At 26.5% G+C, this 23,113-nt stretch overlaps 1 long non-coding RNA gene across 1 annotated transcript; it reads left to right on the forward strand.

Annotated features, from left to right (window-relative positions):
* The first annotated feature begins 6,219 nt into the window (after window positions 1-6,219).
* Window positions 6,220-22,493, forward strand: LOC126354511 (uncharacterized). Its single transcript, XR_007565343.1, has 2 exons — window positions 6,220-6,919; window positions 21,877-22,493. It is a non-coding gene; the product is annotated as an uncharacterized LOC126354511 (long non-coding RNA).
* The last annotated feature ends 620 nt before the right edge of the window (window positions 22,494-23,113 follow it).

A 23,113-nucleotide genomic window follows, 5' to 3' on the forward strand; every position in this document is an offset into this window, starting at 1 on the left:
GAGCAGTTCCTGCATTAGGGGTTAAAATTGATGCAACGCCAGGTCGGTTAAATCAAGGAATATTCACAATAAATCGACCTGGATTATTCTTTGGACAATGCTCAGAAATCTGTGGAGCAGACCACAGATTTATACCAATTGTAATTGAAAGAACTTCAGTAAATTTATTTATTAAGTGATTATCTAAGATAATTTAAGGAGTTAGTTAAAATAAATAACATTAGAGTGTCAATCTAAAGTAACTAAAAAAAATTAGTACACCTTGAAATTCATCAGATGACTGAAAGTAAGTAATGGTCTCTTAAACCAAATAATAGTAAATTAACGACTACTTCTGATGGGGAAATTATATCCAAATCCCTCAAATATCCCCTCTTATATGATTCTCACTATTCATTATATTTTCAGCTACATTAATCTTGTTTAATCAAATAAACTTCTTCTCATTTAAACCTAACCTTATTAAAAGAGCAGAAAAAGTAACAATTGAAATAAAAAACTTAAATTGTAAATGATAACAAATCTATTCTCAACATTTGACCCATCAACTAACATCTTTAATTTATCATTAAATTGAACTAGAACATTTCTAGGACTATTATTAATCCCATCACTATTTTGACTTACACCATCACGAATTAACATTTTCTGAAATAAACTAAATTTAACCTTACATAATGAATTTAAAACACTTCTTGGACCAAAATCATTTAATGGAACAACATTCATTTTCATCTCAATTTTTATTATAATATTATTTAACAATTTCATAGGATTATTCCCTTATATTTTTACTAGAACAAGACATTTAGCATTAACATTTGCAATTGCCCTACCTATATGGCTAAGATTTATATTATTTGGATGAATTAACCATACTAATCATATATTTACACACCTTGTACCACAAGGTACACCGCCTGCATTAATATCATTTATAGTACTAATTGAAACAATTAGTAATGTTATTCGACCAGGTACATTAGCAGTACGGTTGGCAGCAAATATAATTGCAGGACACTTATTATTAACCTTATTAGGAAACACAGGACCATCTATAGCAATAAACTTAATCTCATTACTAATTATTGGACAAATACTTCTATTAATTCTAGAATCAGCAGTAGCAATAATTCAAGCCTATGTTTTCTCAATTCTAAGAACTCTATATTCTAGAGAAGTATATTAAACCTATGTTAACAACTCACTCAAACCACCCATTCCACTTAGTAGACTATAGACCTTGACCATTAACAGGAGCAATTGGAGCAATAGTCCTAGTATCAGGACTAGCAAAATGATTCCACCTATTTAATATTAACTTATTCATAATTGGATTTGGAATTACCCAACTAACTATAATTCAATGATGACGAGATATAGTACGAGAAGGAACATATCAAGGATTACATACAGGATTTGTATCAATTGGATTACGATGAGGAATAATTTTATTTATTGCATCAGAGGTATTATTTTTCGTTTCTTTTTTTTGAGCATTCTTTAGAAGAAGATTAGCACCAACAATTGAACTAGGAATACTATGACCTCCAATAGGAATTCAACCCTTTAACCCTATACAAATTCCATTACTTAATACAGCTATTCTTTTAGCATCAGGAGTAACAGTAACATGAGCACATCATAGTTTAATGGAATCTAATCATACTCAAGCACTACAAGGATTATTCTTCACAGTGTTATTAGGAATATACTTTACAATACTTCAAGCATATGAATATTGAGAAGCACCTTTTACCATTGCAGATGCAGTTTATGGATCAACATTCTTTGTTGCAACAGGATTCCATGGTTTACACGTAATTATTGGAACAATCTTTTTATCAACATGTCTACTTCGACACTCAATAAATCAATTTTCACCAAGACATCACTTTGGATTTGAAGCAGCAGCATGATACTGACACTTCGTAGACGTAGTATGATTATTCTTATATATCTCTATTTATTGATGAGGTAGATAATTGTTTTTCTAGTATAAATAGTACATTTGACTTCCAATCAGAAAGCTTGATATAAATCAAGAAAAACAATTCTAATTCTATCAACAAGAGTTTTCATTAGATTTATTATTCCAATAATTGTTATAATCCTGGCAACAACACTATCAAAAAAATTAATTAATGATCGAGAAAAAAGATCACCATTTGAATGTGGGTTTGATCCAAAAAGATCAGCACGAATACCATTCTCAATACGATTCTTCCTAATCGCAGTAATCTTTTTAATTTTTGATGTAGAAATTGCACTAATTCTACCAATTGTAATTATTTTTAAAACTTCAGACATTATAATCTGAACAGTATCAACAATATTTTTTATTCTAGTTCTATTAGGAGGACTATACCATGAATGAAACCAAGGAGCATTACAATGAGCAGAATAAAGGGTTGTAGTTAAATATAACATTTGGGTTGCATTCAAAAAGTATTGATATTATCAATCAACCTTAAATAGAATAAGAAGCGAAATATTGCAGTCAGTTTCGACCTGGAAGATTGGTATGTACTACCCTTATTCTTATTAATTGAAGCCAAAAAGAGGCGTATTACTGTTAATAATATAATTGAACTATAATAGTTCCAATTAAGGAAATGTAAAGCCAATATGAAAGCTGCTAACTTTTTATATTAGCGGTTAAACTCCGTTAACATTTCTAAAATTTATATAGTTTAAATAAAACATTACATTTTCACTGTAAAAATAATATATCTATATTTATAAATACTTAAAAGTAAAAATACTTCCTTAACATCTTCAGTGTCACGCTCTAATTATAAGCTATTTAAGTAAACGAAAAACAATATTACCAAAATAAATATTCAAAAAATAAAAGTTAAAAGATAAATCTTGAAATTAGAATCATATCAACCTTGAATATAACCAATTAAATAAATAAATAATCTATATAAACCTTGACCACCAAGTAATTCACCTCAACCATAATCAAATGACTTAGATGAATAATAACCTATTTTTAAAGGAATATATCTAATAAACTTAGTTGAAAGAAAAGGTATAAATCATATAGAACCAGCAAATCTAACAAAAGAAAGTATACTTAAAGAAAATAAATTATGAGAAAAATCAAAATTAGAAATAAGATAACCTAAATAAGCACCTAAAATAACAACTGTAATAGTTAAAAACTTTAAATAATAAGGTAAAGCAATCACATGAGGAATAGGAAAAATTAATCAAGTTAAAAGACTACCACCAAAAACAGCAACAAACAATAGACCAATTATTCCAAATGAAATATAATAACCCTTATCATCAAAAGAAAATCTAGAATAAAAATTATTATCACCAGATATTGAATAATAAAACAAACGAAAAGAATAAGAAGCAGTTAAACCAGTAGAAAAAAAATAAAGAAAAAAAATTAAACAATTAATTCATCTTAAACAAACCATCTCAAGAATTAAATCCTTTGAATAAAATCCCGCTAAAAAACTTATTCCACACAAAGATAAACTAGAAACATTAAAACAAAATGAAGTTAAAGGTATGAAATTAACAATTGATCCTATAAAACGAATATCCTGAGAATCCTTCAAATTATGAATTATTGAACCTGCACATATAAATAATAATGCCTTAAATAAAGCATGAGCCAATAAATGAAAAAATGCAAGCTTTGGATAACCTATAGCCAAAATTCTTATTATTAAACCAAGTTGTCTTAAAGTAGAAAGAGCAATAATCTTCTTTAAATCAAACTCAAAATTAGCGCCCAATCCAGCCATAAATATAGTTATACAACCAATTAAAAGTAAAAATCAACCACAATTATAAGTATCCAATATTGGTCTAAAACGAATTAATAAATAAACACCAGCAGTAACAAGAGTACAAGAATGAACTAAAGCAGAAACAGGAGTAGGAGCTGCTATAGCAGCAGGAAGTCATGAAGAGAAAGGAATCTGAGCTCTCTTAGTTATAGCTGCTAAAACAATTAATATAGTAATGAGCTTTATTTGAAAAGAATTAGAAATAAAATCATAATAATAAATATAATTTCAACCACCAAAATTTAACATTCATGCAATAGAAATTAAAATAGCAACATCACCAATACGATTAGAAAGTGCAGTTAATATACCAGCACTATAAGATTTTACATTTTGATAATAAATAACTAAACAATAAGAAACTAAACCTAAACCATCTCAACCTAACAAAATTCTAATTAAATTAGGACTAATAATTAAAAAACCTATAGAAAGAATAAATATTAAAACAATAATAATAAAACGATTTATATTCTTTTCACCAGATATATAATCCTCTCTATAATAAATAACCAAAGAAGAAATATATATAACAAAAGATATAAAAATAAGAGATATTCAATCCAAAATTAAAGTTATAACAACTACAGAACCATTTAAATTGAAAAGCTCTCACTCAACAAAAACTCTATAATCAATTATTAAATAATAAATACCTAAAATAAAAATTATAGTTCTCGAAATAAACAAAGAAAAAAAACTCAAAGAACAAATAGAAAATAAATTCACGGCCTAAGATGAAAAACTTCATATCATTGATTCCACAAAACAATATTTTTAATTAAAATACTTAAGCAAACTAAACAAAGAAATATTCACCCTTTAAACAGAGAATATTTAAAGGCAATCAATGTAAAAGTAAAAGATGATATTCACGAAAATAACCAAGAGAACAAGTATAAACACCAGAATAATAATTCCCATGCTGAGAATAAGAATATATATACAAAGTATAAACAGCTCTAAAAAAAGATAAAAAAATCAAAGCAAAGAATCTAAAAGAAGATCAAGATATAATTCTATTTAATAATCTAATTTCACCTACCAAATTTAAAGAAGGAGGAGCAGCCATATTTGATGATCTTAAAAGAAATCATCATAAAGCCATTCTTGGCATCAAATTAATTATACCCTTGTTAATTAATAATCTTCGTCTACCTAAACGTTCATAAATAATATTAGATAAACAAAATAAACCAGAAGAACATAAACCATGACCAACCATTAGAGAAAGGGAACCTACACAACCTCATCAATTCATAGTCATCAATCCACCAATAACCATTCTTATATGAGCAACAGAAGAATATGCAATTAAAGACTTTAAATCAACCTGACGAAAACAATATAACAACTATTATAACTGTATTAATCTTTAATTATATATAATAGAGAAGTTGTTGTGGTCATACATAGGGGCGTTCTTTTTTTTTTGTTAATGTTTGTGGTTTTTTTCTTTTTTTTCTTTAAATATTTGAATCTTTTATTTTTTCCTGAATTAATAGATTTAAAATTTTCTTATTTTTTATTTTTAAAAGTTTTATTCTTGCTTGTTTATTCACTTTTTCTTTGTATTATATGTAAGTTTTGTTAGACTAAATGTTCTTTTTGCAGTAATTTGATTTAATTATCAAGTGATTTTGGATTTAGCAATTGATTTAGTATTGGCATAATTCTTGCCAGCAGCCGCGGTTATACGATTGATACAAGTGAATATTATTGGTTAAAACAGTTGTTTATATTATTAGGGTTGAAATATAAATTTGTAAGGTGAAATGTTAAAATTTATTTGTGGCCCTTTTTATGAATCTGTGAAATTTAAATAATAAACTAGGATTAGATACCCTATTATTTTAAATGTTAATTATATTTACCAGGGTACTATTAGTTAAGGTCTTTAAACCCAAAGAATTTGGCGGTATCTCATTCCATTCAGAGGAACCTACCCCATGATTGATAATACACGATTTACTCTACTTAATTTATTTGTTTGTATATCTCCGTTATCAGAGAATCTTTTTAGAGTTATAATTCTCAAGATTTATAATTATAAAATATTTCAGGTCAAGGTTCAGCTTATAGTTAAGAGGAGGTGGGTTACAATAGATTTTTGTTTATAACGGATTTGATAGTGAAATACTGTTAATGAAGGTGGATTTGATAGTAATTTAATTTATTTAATTTAACTGATATTGGCTCTGAGATGTGTACACATCGCCCGTCGCTCTCATTATTGATTATTCTATTTTATTTTAAAGTAGCTTCAATTTAGATGAGATAAGTCGTAACATAGTAGATGTACTGGAAAGTGTATCTAGGAAGAGTTTCAAGATATAACTTATTAGTAAAGTGTTTCATTTACACTGAAAATTTTTCTGTGCAAATCAGGATATCTTGATTATTTATTTTATTATATTTATTTTTTGTTTATTTAATTATTTAATATAAATAATTTTATTGTATTTTTGTCTTAGTATATTTTATAGAATTGATTTTTTAAATTATAGTTTATTGGTAATGTAAGTGTTTTATGAAATATTATTTTAAATTTTTTTAAGTAGATTTTATTTATTGTACCTTTTGTATCAGGGTTTATCAAAATTTTAGTATTTATTTTACTTGTCTCGATTTGGGTTGATTTATAAATAATTTATAGTTAATGTATCATAATTATTATTAAATTATTTATAGAAATGAGATGTTAATCGTTTCCCAAGATATCTAGTTTCTTAAGAAAAAATTTAATTTTTTAAAGTTATTTGTTTTTATTTAATTTTTTAACTAAAAATATTAACTTATTTATTCTTTAAGGGATAAGCTTTGAAGTTAATAACCTATAATTTATTTTATAGAAATATAATAGTAAGCTTTAAACCAGCTATCTTTAAGATTACGTTTTAGTTCATTATTTTTTATTTTGATTTTATAAATATTTTAGGTTTTTTATTAAGATTATTAATTTAATTTTAAAATTTTTGTAATAATGATAGAATTAGTATATTTATTTGTATGAAATTTTTACCTTGTGAACTTATTATAAGGAACTAGGCAAAATTGATTTCCGCCTGTTTATCAAAATCATGTCCTCTTGCTTATATTTTGAGGTCTGGCCTGCTCACTGAGCGTATTTTTAAAGAGCCGCGGTATTTAGACCGTGCAAAGGTAGCATAATCATTAGTCTCTTAATTAGTGGCTGGAATGAATGGCTTGACGAGAAATCAACTGTCTCTTAATAAATTTTTGAATTTAACTTTTGAGTCAAAAGGCTTAAATTCTTCTTTAGGACGAGAAGACCCTATAGAGCTTGACATTTTACTTTTATATAGTTTTTTGTTTGTCTTTCTATATTTAATGATGATGTTTTGTTGGGGTGACATGAAGAATAGATAAACTCTTCATTATTATATCATTTATTTATGTTTGTTATTTTGATCCATAATTTATGATCATAAGATTAAGTTACCTTAGGGATAACAGCGTAATTGTTTTTGAGAGCTCATATCGACAAAGCAGATTGCGACCTCGATGTTGGATTAAGAAAAATTTTGGGTGCAGGAGCCCAATGATTAGGTCTGTTCGACCTTTAAATTCTTACATGATCTGAGTTCAGACCGGCGTGAGCCAGGTCGGTTTCTATCCTAAGATTGTTAATCCATATTAGTACGAAAGGACCATATGGTTAAAATATTTTTTGTTATATTGATTAATATTAATTTATTTACTATTTTGACAGATTAATGTGTTGAATTTAGAATTCATTTATGTAGATTTTTTCTACAAATAGTATTGATACTTTATGATTTATTTATATTTATTTTGAATTTTCTTTTATTGGTTATTTGTGTTTTAATTAGTGTTGCCTTTTTAACTTTATTAGAGCATAAGGTTTTAGGTTATATTCAGATTCGAAAGGGTCCAAATAAGGTAGGTTTTGTTGGAATTCCTCAGCCATTTAGAGATGCTATTAAGTTAATTTGTAAGGAGCAGCCAATTCCTATTATATCTAATTACCTACTTTATTATTTTTCCCCTGTTTTTAATTTAATGATTTCTTTAGCCGTTTGAGTAATTTTTCCTTATTTAACTTATATGTGTTCTTTTTCTTATGGATTTTTATTTTTTTTATGTTGTACTAGATTAGGTGTTTATACTGTTATAATTGCTGGTTGATCTTCTAATTCAAATTATTCATTATTAGGTTCTCTTCGTTCTGTTGCTCAAACAATTTCTTATGAAGTTAGTTTAGCTTTAATTTTATTGTCTTTAATTATTTTAATTGGTAGTTTTAATATGTTTGATTTTATAAACTATCAGCTTTATTGTTGATTTATTATTATTTCTTTTCCTTTAGCTTTAGCTTGTTTTGCTTCTTGCTTAGCTGAAACTAATCGTACTCCTTTTGATTTTGCTGAAGGGGAATCTGAGTTAGTTTCAGGATTTAATATTGAGTATGGTGCGGGTGGTTTTACTTTAATTTTTTTAGCTGAATATACTAGAATTGTCTTCATAAGAATGTTATTGGCTTTAATTTTTTTGGGCGGTGATTTTTATTCTTTTATATTTTTTATTAAGCTTGCTATTATATCTTTTGGTTTTATTTGGGTTCGTGGAACATTACCACTGTTCCGTTATGATAAATTAATGTACTTAGCTTGAAAAAGTTTTTTACCTTTATCTTTGAATTTTTTTATTTTCTTTGTTGGTATAAAGATTTTATTTATCTCATTTGTTTAGTGAAATTTTTTGAGAAAAGTTAATAGAAGAGTTAAACTTCTAATTTTATGTTTTCAAAACATATGCTTTTCCTAAGCTAATTAACTTTATTCCTTAATTAATTTATCTCATGCGTTTGTGACATGGACATTAATTAAGAAATATGTGAAGTAAATAATTGTTAAGATTTGACCTGTTATAATATAAGGTTCTTCAACAGGTCGTTTACCAATTCACGTTAGTAAGCATACAACAACTACTATAATTCAGAATAAAATTTGATTAATAGGGTAAAATTGAATGCCTCGGAATGGTGTTTTATTATAAAATGGTAAAATTATTAAGATTCTAATTGATAAAAATAATGCAATAACACCTCCTAACTTATTAGGGATAGATCGTAGAATTGCATATGCAAATAGGAAATATCATTCTGGTTGAATGTGAACTGGTGTTACTAATGGGTTGGCAGGTACAAAGTTATCTGGATCTCCTAATAGGTAAGGATTAATTAAACATAGTATAATTAATAATGATGTTATTATTACAAATGTAATAGAATCCTTAAAGGTAAAGTATGGATGGAATGGAATTTTTTCAATATCTCCATTTAGTCCAAGAGGATTATTAGATCCTGTTTGGTGAAGAAAAAATAAATGAATTGCTGCTATAGCAGCAATAATAAATGGTAATACAAAATGGAATGTGAAGAATCGATTTAATGTTGCATTATCAACAGCGAATCCTCCTCATACTCATTGGACTAAATCTGTTCCTAAGTATGGGATTGCTGATAATAAATTAGTAATTACTGTTGTACCTCAAAAAGATATTTGGCCTCAGGGTAAGACATATCCTATAAATGCAGTTGCTATAACTAAAAATAAAATCACTGTACCAATTATTCAGGTATGTATATATAAGATCCATAGTAAATTCCCCGTCCTACATGTAAGTAAATACAAATAAAAAATATAGATGCTCCATTTGCATGTAAGGTTCGGATAATTCAACCATTAATTACGTCTCGGCAGATGTGTACTACACTACTGAATGCTATTTCAATATTTGATGTATAATGTATAGCTAAAAATAGTCCAGTTACGATTTGAATTACCAAACATAACCCTAATAGGGATCCAAAATTTCATCAAAATGAAATATTTGTTGGGGCAGGTAAGTCAATTAAAGAGTTATTAATAATTTTAATTAAAGGATGTCTTAATCGTAAGGGTTTATTCATTAGTAATTATCTTATTTTACGAATAGGTCCCTGATTAATATTGGTGATTTTAACAACTGCTAGTAGTGCTAAAAATAAATAAATTATTATTATTATTGTAATAATGAATGTTGGTCTATTATATAATTTTTCTAAAGATATTGTTATTTCTTGATATTTGATTGAATTATCAATATTTATAGTTTCGGTGTTTTTGAAAAAGTCTATAAATCTAGATATATCTAGAATAATTAATATTAATATGATAAATACTCACATTATTAATGTAATAATTATAGTGATTGATTTAGGCTGAAATATTTCGTTTGATGCAATTCTTGTAATGTAAATAAATAATACTAGTATACCACCAAGAAATGTTAAAAATAAAATATATGATAATCAATATCTTTCTATTATTGTTCCTGTTATTAATCCAACTAGGAAGGTTTGAAGGATAATAAAAAGCATTATTGATATTGGGTGTCTTAATTTAATAAAATTAATATTTATTACATTTGATAATGATATAATTATTATTTTGATCATTTCAGGGGTTAGTTTATTTAAAATACCGGTTTTGGGGACCGATGATGGAAGCTTTTCCACCTCTGAAGTTTTAAAAGTGGGGGTTGGACTTATTTCCGGTTTACAAGACCGGCGTTTTTTTTAAACTATTAAAAATAATGTTTATATTCTCTATTTTTACTTCTTTATTGATTTATTTTGCTGGTGTTTATGTTTTTTCTTCTAAACGTAAACATTTATTAATGGTTCTTTTGAGATTAGAATATATTGTTCTTTCTTTATTTATGTTAGTTATTGTTTTTCTTATTGAGTTTGATTATAATTATTTTTTTCCTGTTATTTTTTTAGTTTTTTTCTGTTTGTGAGGGTGCTTTAGGTCTTTCTATTTTAGTTTCAATAATTCGTTCTCATGGTAATGATTTTTTTAATTCTTTTGGTTTATCTTTATGTTAAAGTATTTATTTATAACTATTTTTTTGATCCCTCTTTGTTTATTAAATAATTGTTGATGGTTGGTTCATTCTTTAATGTTTCTGTCGGGTTTTGTTTTTATAATTTGTGTTTATTCATATGCTGATTTGAATATAATTAGATATTATTTTGGTATTGATTATTTTTCTTTTAGTTTAATTTTACTTAGTTTTTGGATTTGTTCTTTAATAATCACTGCTAGAGGTTCAGTTTATTTAAGTTCATATCATTCTAATTTTTTTGTTTTTATGGTTTTGATTTTAATAATTATGCTTTATTGTTCATTTGCTAGATTAAGTCTTCTTTCTTTTTATATTTTTTTTGAGGCTAGATTAGTTCCTACTTTACTTTTAATTTTGGGTTGGGGTTATCAACCTGAGCGTTTGCAGGCTGGTGTTTATTTAATTTTTTATACATTGGTTGCTAGATTACCTTTATTATTAGTTTTATTATTAGTTTTATGATTTTTCTAATACTTTATATTTTCCTTTATTGGTTGATTTTGGTTCTTATTATTTTATGTTTTATGTATTTATAATTTTGGCTTTTTTAGTTAAGATACCTATGTTTTTGGTTCATTTATGACTTCCTAAGGCTCATGTAGAGGCCCCTATTTCAGGTAGAATAATTCTTGCTGGTGTTTTATTAAAGTTAGGTGGTTATGGTATTTTTCGTGTTATAAAGGTTATTTCTTATTTGGGTTTAAAGTTTAATTATTTTTGATTGTCTTTAGGTTTATCTGGGGGTGTTATTGTAAGATTTATTTGTTTTCGTCAGGTTGATTTAAAGTCTTTAATTGCATATTCTTCTGTTGCTCATATAAGAATGGTTATTGGTGGATTGATGACTATGAATTGATGAGGTTGTGTAGGTTCTCTTTCTCTAATGGTTGGTCATGGTTTATGTTCTTCTGGTTTATTTTGTTTATCTAATATTATTTCTGAACGTTTAGGTAGACGAAGATTATTAATTAACAAGGGTATAATTAATTTGATGCCAAGAATGGCTTTATGATGATTTCTTTTAAGATCATCAAATATGGCTGCTCCTCCTTCTTTAAATTTGGTAGGTGAAATTAGATTATTAAATAGAATTATATCTTGATCTTCTTTTAGATTTTTTGCTTTGATTTTTTTATCTTTTTTTAGAGCTGTTTATACTTTGTATATATATTCTTATTCTCAGCATGGGAATTATTATTCTGGTGTTTATACTTGTTCTCTTGGTTATTTTCGTGAATATCATCTTTTACTTTTACATTGATTGCCTTTAAATATTCTCTGTTTAAAGGGTGAATATTTCTTTGTTTAGTTTGCTTAAGTATTTTAATTAAAAATATTGTTTTGTGGAATCAATGATATGAAGTTTTTCATCTTAGGCCGTGAATTTATTTTCTATTTGTTCTTTGAGTTTTTTTTCTTTGTTTATTTCGAGAACTATAATTTTTATTTTAGGTATTTATTATTTAATAATTGATTATAGAGTTTTTGTTGAGTGAGAGCTTTTCAATTTAAATGGTTCTATAGTTGTTATAACTTTAATTTTGGATTGAATATCTCTTATTTTTATATCTTTTGTTATATATATTTCTTCTTTGGTTATTTATTATAGAGAGGATTATATATCTGGTGAAAAGAATATAAATCGTTTTATTATTATTGTTTTAATATTTATTCTTTCTATAGGTTTTTTAATTATTAGTCCTAATTTAATTAGAATTTTGTTAGGTTGAGATGGTTTAGGTTTAGTTTCTTATTGTTTAGTTATTTATTATCAAAATGTAAAATCTTATAGTGCTGGTATATTAACTGCACTTTCTAATCGTATTGGTGATGTTGCTATTTTAATTTCTATTGCATGAATGTTAAATTTTGGTGGTTGAAATTATATTTATTATTATGATTTTATTTCTAATTCTTTTCAAATAAAGCTCATTACTATATTAATTGTTTTAGCAGCTATAACTAAGAGAGCTCAGATTCATTTCTCTTCATGACTTCCTGCTGCTATAGCAGCTCCTACTCCTGTTTCTGCTTTAGTTCATTCTTCTACTCTTGTTACTGCTGGTGTTTATTTATTAATTCGTTTTAGACCAATATTGGATACTTATAATTGTGGTCGATTTTTACTTTTAATTGGTTGTATAACTATATTTATGGCTGGATTGGGCGCTAATTTTGAGTTTGATTTAAAGAAGATTATTGCTCTTTCTACTTTAAGACAACTTGGTTTAATAATAAGAATTTTGGCTATAGGTTATCCAAAGCTTGCATTTTTTCATTTATTGGCTCATGCTTTATTTAAGGCATTATTATTTATATGTGCAGGTTCAATAATTCATAATTTGAAGGATTCTCAGGATATTCGTTTTATAGGATCAATTGTTAATTTCATACCTTTAACTTCAGTTTGTTTTAATGTTTCTAGTTTATCTTTGTGTGGAATACCTTTTTTAGCGGGATTTTATTCAAAGGATTTAATTCTTGAGATGGTTTGTTTAAGATGAATTAATTGTTTAATTTTTTTTCTTTATTTTTTTTCTACTGGTTTAACTGCTTCTTATTCTTTTCGTTTGTTTTATTATTCAATATCTGGTGATAATAATTTTTATTCTAGATTTTCTTTTGATGATAAGGGTTATTATATTTCATTTGGAATAATTGGTCTATTGTTTGTTGCTGTTTTTGGTGGTAGTCTTTTATCTTGATTAATTTTTCCTATTCCTCATGTGATTGCTTTACCTTATTATTTAAAGTTTTTAACTATTACAGTTGTTATTTTAGGTGCCTATTTAGGTTATCTTATTTCTAATTTTGATTTTTCTCATAATTTATTTTCTTTAAGTATACTTTCTTTTGTTAGATTTGCTGTTTCTATATGATTTATACCTTTTCTTTCAACTAAGTTTATTAGATATATTCCTTTAAAAATAGGTTATTATTCATCTAAGTCATTTGATTATGGTTGAGGTGAATTACTTGGTGGTCAAGGTTTATATAGATTATTTATTTATTTAATTGGTTATATTCAAGGTTGATATGATTCTAATTTCAAGATTTATCTTTTAACTTTTATTTTCTGAATATTTATTTTGGTAATATTGTTTTTCGTTTACTTAAATAGCTTATAATTAGAGCGTGACACTGAAGATGTTAAGGAAGTATTTTTACTTTTAAGTATTTATAAATATAGATATATTATTTTTACAGTGAAAATGTAATGTTTTATTTAAACTATATAAATTTTAGAAATGTTAACGGAGTTTAACCGCTAATATAAAAAGTTAGCAGCTTTCATATTGGCTTTACATTTCCTTAATTGGAACTATTATAGTTCAATTATATTATTAACAGTAATACGCCTCTTTTTGGCTTCAATTAATAAGAATAAGGGTAGTACATACCAATCTTCCAGGTCGAAACTGACTGCAATATTTCGCTTCTTATTCTATTTAAGGTTGATTGATAATATCAATACTTTTTGAATGCAACCCAAATGTTATATTTAACTACAACCCTTTATTCTGCTCATTGTAATGCTCCTTGGTTTCATTCATGGTATAGTCCTCCTAATAGAACTAGAATAAAAAATATTGTTGATACTGTTCAGATTATAATGTCTGAAGTTTTAAAAATAATTACAATTGGTAGAATTAGTGCAATTTCTACATCAAAAATTAAAAAGATTACTGCGATTAGGAAGAATCGTATTGAGAATGGTATTCGTGCTAATCTTTTTGGATCAAACCCACATTAGAATGGTGATCTTTTTTCTCGATCATTAATTAATTTTTTTGATAGTGTTGTTGCCAGGATTATAACAATTATTGGAATAATAAATCTAATGAAAACTCTTGTTGATAGAATTAGAATTGTTTCTCTTGATTTATATCAAGCTTTCTGATTGGAAGTCAAATGTACTATTTATACTAGAAAAACAATTATCTACCTCATCAATAAATAGAGATATATAAGAATAATCATACTACGTCTACGAAGTGTCAGTATCATGCTGCTGCTTCAAATCCAAAGTGATGTCTTGGTGAAAATTGATTTATTGAGTGTCGAAGTAGACATGTTGATAAAAAGATTGTTCCAATAATTACGTGTAAACCATGGAATCCTGTTGCAACAAAGAATGTTGATCCATAAACTGCATCTGCAATGGTAAAAGGTGCTTCTCAATATTCATATGCTTGAAGTATTGTAAAGTATAGTCCTAATAACACTGTGAAGAATAATCCTTGTAGTGCTTGAGTATGATTACATTCCATTAAACTATGATGTGCTCATGTTACTGTTACTCCTGATGCTAAAAGAATAGCTGTATTAAGTAATGGAATTTGTATAGGGTTAAAGGGTTGAATTCCTATTGGAGGTCATAGTATTCCTAGTTCAATTGTTGGTGCTAATCTTCTTCTAAAGAATGCTCAAAAAAAAAAGAAACGAAAAATAATACCTCTGATGCAATAAATAAAATTATTCCTCATCGTAATCCAATTGATACAAATCCTGTATGTAATCCTTGATATGTTCCTTCTCGTACTACATCTCGTCATCATTGAATTATAGTTAGTAGGGTAATTCCAAATCCAATTATGAATAAGTTAATATTAAATAGGTGGAATCATTTTGCTAGTCCTGATACTAGGACTATTGCTCCAATTGCTCCTGTTAATGGTCAAGGTCTATAGTCTACTAAGTGGAATGGGTGGTTTGAGTGAGTTGTTAACATAGGTTTAATACACTTCTCTAGAATATAGAGTTCTTAGAATTGAGAAAACATAGGCTTGAATTATTGCTACTGCTGATTCTAGAATTAATAGAAGTATTTGTCCAATAATTAGTAATGAGATTAAGTTTATTGCTATAGATGGTCCTGTGTTTCCTAATAAGGTTAATAATAAGTGTCCTGCAATTATATTTGCTGCCAACCGTACTGCTAATGTACCTGGTCGAATAACATTACTAATTGTTTCAATTAGTACTATAAATGATATTAATGCAGGCGGTGTACCTTGTGGTACAAGGTGTGTAAATATATGATTAGTATGGTTAATTCATCCAAATAATATAAATCTTAGCCATATAGGTAGGGCAATTGCAAATGTTAATGCTAAATGTCTTGTTCTAGTAAAAATATAAGGGAATAATCCTATGAAATTGTTAAATAATATTATAATAAAAATTGAGATGAAAATGAATGTTGTTCCATTAAATGATTTTGGTCCAAGAAGTGTTTTAAATTCATTATGTAAGGTTAAATTTAGTTTATTTCAGAAAATGTTAATTCGTGATGGTGTAAGTCAAAATAGTGATGGGATTAATAATAGTCCTAGAAATGTTCTAGTTCAATTTAATGATAAATTAAAGATGTTAGTTGATGGGTCAAATGTTGAGAATAGATTTGTTATCATTTACAATTTAAGTTTTTTATTTCAATTGTTACTTTTTCTGCTCTTTTAATAAGGTTAGGTTTAAATGAGAAGAAGTTTATTTGATTAAACAAGATTAATGTAGCTGAAAATATAATGAATAGTGAGAATCATATAAGAGGGGATATTTGAGGGATTTGGATATAATTTCCCCATCAGAAGTAGTCGTTAATTTACTATTATTTGGTTTAAGAGACCATTACTTACTTTCAGTCATCTGATGAATTTCAAGGTGTAATAATTTTTTTTAGTTACTTTAGATTGACACTCTAATGTTATTTATTTTAACTAACTCCTTAAATTATCTTAGATAATCACTTAATAAATAAATTTACTGAAGTTCTTTCAATTGCAATTGGTATAAATCTGTGGTTTGCTCCACAGATTTCTGAGCATTGTCCAAAGAATAATCCAGGTCGATTTATTGTGAATGTTCCTTGATTTAACCGACCTGGCGTTGCATCAATTTTAACCCCTAATGCAGGAACTGCTCATGAGTGTAGAACATCTGATGCTCTTGTTAATACTCGTACTTCTGTATTTATTGGTAGGATGGTTCGGTTATCTACATCTAGTAGTCGGAATCCATCATTTTCTAGGTCTTGTTCTGGTGTTATATAAGTGTCAAATTCTACGTCTATGAAGTCTGAATATTCATATCTTCAATATCATTGTCGTCCAATGGTTTTAATTGTAATTATTGCATCTACTGAATCATCAAGTAAATATAATACTCGTAATGATGGAAGGGCAATAAAAATTAATGTAATTGCTGGTAAAGCTGTTCAGATTGTTTCAATTAAATGTCCATGAAGTATATTACGGTTAGTATAGGCAATAAATAATATATAACTTAGGGCATAACCTACAATTACTGTAATTAATAATAATACGACCATAGTATGATCATGAAAGAATGATAATTGCTCCATTAATGGTGAAGCTCCATCTTGAAGAGATAAATTTGATCATGTTGCCATTAATAAATATTTTCTAATAAAAGGTCAAACCTTTATTTGTAGAGCTTAAATCTACTGCACTAATCTGCCATATTAGAATCTAGAGATTAATGGTAATTCTGAGTAACTATGTTCTGCGGGAGGGTTATTTTGTAGTCATTCTGTTGATCTTCTTATGTTAGCTCTAAATATAATTGCTCGGTTTGTAATCATTCTTTCTCATATAATTACAATGAATATAATGATTCCTACAATAGAAATTGTAGACCCAATTCTTGATACTACGTTTCATGATGTATATGCGTCTGGGTAGTCAGAGTATCGTCGAGGTCAAAGAATGATGTATTTAAATTTCGATCTGTTAATAATATAGTAATAGCTCCTGCTAAAACTGGAAGTGAAAGAAGGAGAAGTAATGCTGTAATAGCTACAGATCATACAAATAAAGGTGTTTGATCTAAAGTTATACTTTCTGATCGTATATTAATTGCTGTTGTAATGAAATTCACTGCACCAAGAATAGATGATACACCTGCTAAGTGCAGTGAAAAAATAGCTAGATCTACAGATGCACCCCCGTGTGCAATAGCTCCTGCTAGAGGAGGGTAAACTGTTCATCCTGTACCAGCACCATTATCTACTATAGAAGATGTAAGAAGAAGGGTTAGTGAAGGTGGTAGTAATCAAAAACTTATATTATTTATTCGTGGAAATGCTATATCTGGTGCACCAATTATTAGTGGAACAAGTCAATTACCAAATCCACCAATTATAACAGGTATTACTATAAAGAAAATTATTATGAATGCGTGAGCTGTAATAATAACATTATAAATCTGGTCATCCCCAATTAGAGATCCGAGTTGGCCAAGTTCAGCATGAATAAGTATTCTTATTGATGTTCCTACTATTCCTGCTCATGCTCCAAATATGAAGTATAAAGTACCAATGTCCTTATGGTTTGTTGAGAATAATCATTTTTGCGGTAAGATGGCTGAATTTTAGGTGGTAGACTGTAAATCTACTTATGAGATGTTTTCTCTCTTATCATATTTAGGTCTTATATTCAATTATGATTCTAGACTGCAATTCTAGAGGTGTAAAATTTTACTAAGGCCTAAAAGATTATTCTTTTAATTATAACTTTGAAGGTTATTAGTTTGATTAACTTAAGTCCTTAGTACAATGAAATTAAGGTTGATGTTGAAATCAATCCTGTTGTTGAAATTATTACTGTTATAGGAAGAATGATTCTTGATTTTTGGGACTTTATCTTTATAGATCACGAATTTTCTGTGTATGATATAATTAGAGCTGAGAATCTAATACGTATATAGTAGTAGAGTGTAATTGTAGTAAATACAACTATAATAGTTATAATAGTTGTTATATTGTTTTCTATTAATGATTGTATTACAATTCATTTTGGTAAGAATCCAAGGAATGGTGGTAGTCCACCTAAAGATAATAAAGATAAGAATATTATGAATTTAATTTCGGTTTTTATATTTCTGGCTGAATAAATTTGATTTATGAAAAATAAATTTATTTGCTTAAATAATAAAACTATAATTAATCTTAATAGTGAGTAAATAATGAAGTATAGTTCTCAGATGTTTTCTCTGACTGTTAATGATCTAATTATTCAACCTAGATGTCTGATTGATGAATATGCTAAAAGTTGTCGTAAGGATGTTTGATTTAAACCTCCTATTGCCCCAATAATAATTCTTAAGATAATAATTGTTCAAATAAAAGTTCTTAATTGAATACAATAAGATAAGACCATTATTGGGGCGATTTTTTGTCATGTTATTAATGTTAAACAATTATTTCATCTTGATGCTCCTATAACTTCTGGAAATCAGAAATGGAAAGGTGCAGCTCCAATCTTTAATAATAGTGTAGATCTAATTATTATTGATGGGATAAATTCTGTTTCCCATCCCATGGGATATTTTATTTGAATCAGCAGAATTGAAAATAATAATATTGTCGATGCTATTGCATGGACAATAAAATATTTAATTGATGATTCATTTATTATTATATTTTTATTTCTTGTTAGGAGCGGAATAAATGAAAGTAAGTTGATCTCAAGTCCTATTCAAACCCCAAATCAGGAATTTGATGAAATGGACAGGATCGTTCCTATCATTAATGTTGATAGGAAGAGAAGTTTTGTAGAGTTGTTGGTCATTAAAAAGGAGAGGATTGATACCTCTATAAATGGGGTATGAACCCATTAGCTTGTTTAGCTTACCTTTTTACATTAAGGTGTATGATGCACGTTAGTTTTTGATACTAAAGGAGGTAGTTTAATTCTATCTTATGTAATTTTAATGAAGGTAATTTTATTTACTTTATGTACCCTATCAAGGTAAAACTTTAATCAGGCACTTCATTTATTTAATATATAAATCGAAAGTTTTTTTTTGAAATTCTTTTATGTATTATTTTGTTTAATTAGGATTAATTTATCCTGCTCATTTTATTTTTTTATATATATATATAATAAATAATTTATATTAATATATTACATTTAAATGAAATTAAAGTATTATAAGTTCATCTTATCATTATCAATTGATTATTTTAATGCAATTATTTACCTAGGATTATAGCTACTTATGTTTTTAGCTTAAAATAGGTTATTATAATATAATATATATAATAATATGTAATTTAATATTTAATATTATTATAATTGGATATAATAAATAAAATTATTAATTTAAATATAAAATATTATAATTAATATAAATAATTATATTAATTATAATAATATAATTATGTAAATTATCTATAATTAGATTATTTAACTAATATATATGAAAGTTAACTTAATATAAAAAAAGAATTCATATTAATAACATATTATATTAAATTACATAATTGTATAAAATATATTTATTATATTATTTAATCTTTCTTTATTTATTAGTGAAAAGATAGATTAAATAAGAAAGAATATAATACATTTATTGCTATACATGTTCCATATTAATCTTTAATTATATATAATAGAGAAGTTGTTGTGGTCATACATAGGGGCGTTTCTTTTTTTTTTTGTTAATGTTTGTGGTTTTTTTCTTTTTTTTTCTTTAAATATTTGAATCTTTTATTTTTTCCTGAATTAATAGATTTAAAATTTTCTTATTTTTTATTTTTAAAAGTTTTATTCTTGCTTGTTTATTCACTTTTTCTTTGTATTATATGTAAGTTTTGTTAGACTAAATGTTCTTTTTGCAGTAATTTGATTTAATTATCAAGTGATTTTGGATTTAGCAATTGATTTAGTATCGGCATAATTCGTGCCAGCAGCCGCGGTTATACGATTGATACAAGTGAATATTATTGGTTAAAACAGTTGTTTATATTATTAGGGTTGAAATATAAATTTGTAAGGTGAAATGTTAAAATTTATTTGTGGCCCTTTTTATGAATCTGTGAAATTTAAATAATAAACTAGGATTAGATACCCTATTATTTTAAATGTTAATTATATTTACCAGGGTACTATTAGTTAAGGTCTTTAAACCCAAAGAATTTGGCGGTATCTCATTCCATTCAGAGGAACCTACCCCATGATTGATAATACACGATTTACTCTACTTAATTTATTTGTTTGTATATCTCCGTTATCAGAGAATCTTTTTAGAGTTATAATTCTCAAGATTTATAATTATAAAATATTTCAGGTCAAGGTGCAGCTTATAGTTAAGAGGAGGTGGGTTACAATAGATTTTTGTTACAACGGAATTGATAGTGAAATACTGTTAATGAAGGTGGATTTGATAGTAATTTAATTTATTTAATTTAACTGATATTGGCTCTGAGATGTGTACACATCGCCCGTCGCTCTCATTATTGATTATTCTATTTTATTTTAAAGTAGCTTCAATTTAGATGAGATAAGTCGTAACATAGTAGATGTACTGGAAAGTGTATCTAGGAAGAGTTTCAAGATATAACTTATTAGTAAAGTGTTTCATTTACACTGAAAATTTTTCTGTGCAAATCAGGATATCTTGATTATTTATTTTATTATATTTATTTGTTGTTTATTTAATTATTTAATATAAATAATTTTATTGTATTTTTGTCTTAGTATATTTTATAGAATTGATTTTTTAAATTATAGTTTATTGGTAATGTAAGTGTTTTATGAAATATTATTTTAAATTTTTTTAAGTAGATTTTATTTATTGTACCTTTTGAATCAGTGTTTATCAAAATTTTAGTATTTATTTTACTTGTCTCGATATGGGTTGATTTATAAATAATTTATAGTTAATGTATCATAATTATTATTAAATTATGTATAGAAATGAGATGTTAATCGTTTCCCAAGATATCTTAAGAAAAAATTTAATTTTTTAAAGTTATTTGTTTTTATTTAATTTTTTAAGTAAAAATATTAACTTATTTATTCTTTAAGGGATAAGCTTTGAAGTTAATAACCTATAATTTATTTTATAGAAATATAATAGTAAGCTTTAAACCAGCTATCTTTAAGATTACGTTTTAGTTCATTATTTTTTATTTTGATTTTATAAATATTTTAGGTTTTTATTTAAGATTATTAATTTAATTTTAAAATTTTTGTAATAATGATAGAATTAGTATATTTATTTGTATGAAATTTTTACCTTGTGAACTTATTATAAGGAACTAGGCAAAATTGATTTCCGCCCGTTTATCAAAAACATGTCCTCTTGTTTATATTTTGAGGTCTGGCCTGCTCACTGAGCGTATTTTTAAAGAGCCGCGGTATTTTGACCGTGCAAAGGTAGCATAATCATTAGTCTCTTAATTAGTGGCTGGAATGAATGGCTTGACGAGAAATCAACTGTCTCTTAATAAATTTTTGAATTTAACTTTTGAGTCAAAAGGCTTAAATTCTTCTTTAGGACGAGAAGACCCTATAGAGCTTGACATTTTACTTTTATATAGTTTTTTGTTTGTCTTTCTATATTTAATGATGATGTTTTGTTGGGGTGACATGAAGAATAGATAAACTCTTCATTATTATATCATTTATTTATGTTTGTTATTTTGATCCATAATTTATGATCATAAGATTAAGTTACCTTAGGGATAACAGCGTAATTGTTTTTGAGAGCTCATATCGACAAAGCAGATTGCGACCTCGATGTTGGATTAAGAAAAATTTTGGGTGCAGGAGCCCAATGATTAGGTCTGTTCGACCTTTAAATTCTTACATGATCTGAGTTCAGACCGGCGTGAGCCAGGTCGGTTTCTATCCTAAGATTGTTAATCCATATTAGTATGAAAGGACCATATGGTTAAAATATTTTTTGTTATATTGATTAATATTAATTTATTTACTATTTTGACAGATTAATGTGTTGAATTTAGAATTCATTTATGTAGATTTTTTCTACAAATAGTATTGATACTTTATGATTTATATATATTTATTTTGAATTTTCTTTTATTGGTTATTTGTGTTTTAATTAGTGTTGCCTTATTAACTTTATTAGAGCGTAAGGTTTTAGGTTATATTCAGATTCGAAAGGGTCCAAATAAGGTAGGTTTTGTTGGAATTCCTCAGCCATTTAGAGATGCTATTAAGTTAATTTGTAAGGAGCAGCTAATTCCTATTATACCTAATTACCTACTTTATTATTTTTCCCCTGTTTTTAATTTAATGATTTCTTTAGCCGTTTGAGTAATTTTTCCTTATTTAACTTATATGTGTTCTTTTTCTTATGGATTTTTATTTTTTTTATGTTGTACTAGATTAGGTGTTTATACTGTGATAATTGCTGGTTGATCTTCTAATTCAAATTATTCATTATTAGGTTCTCTTCGTTCTGTTGCTCAAACAATTTCTTATGAAGTTAGTTTAGCTTTAATTTTATTGTCTTTAATTATTTTAATTGGTAGTTTTAATATGTTTGATTTTATAAACTATCAGCTTTATTGTTGATTTATTATTATTTCT

Source organism: Schistocerca gregaria, chromosome 3 (genome assembly GCF_023897955.1).
Source record: "Schistocerca gregaria isolate iqSchGreg1 chromosome 3, iqSchGreg1.2, whole genome shotgun sequence".
NCBI lineage: Eukaryota > Metazoa > Arthropoda > Insecta > Orthoptera > Acrididae > Schistocerca > Schistocerca gregaria.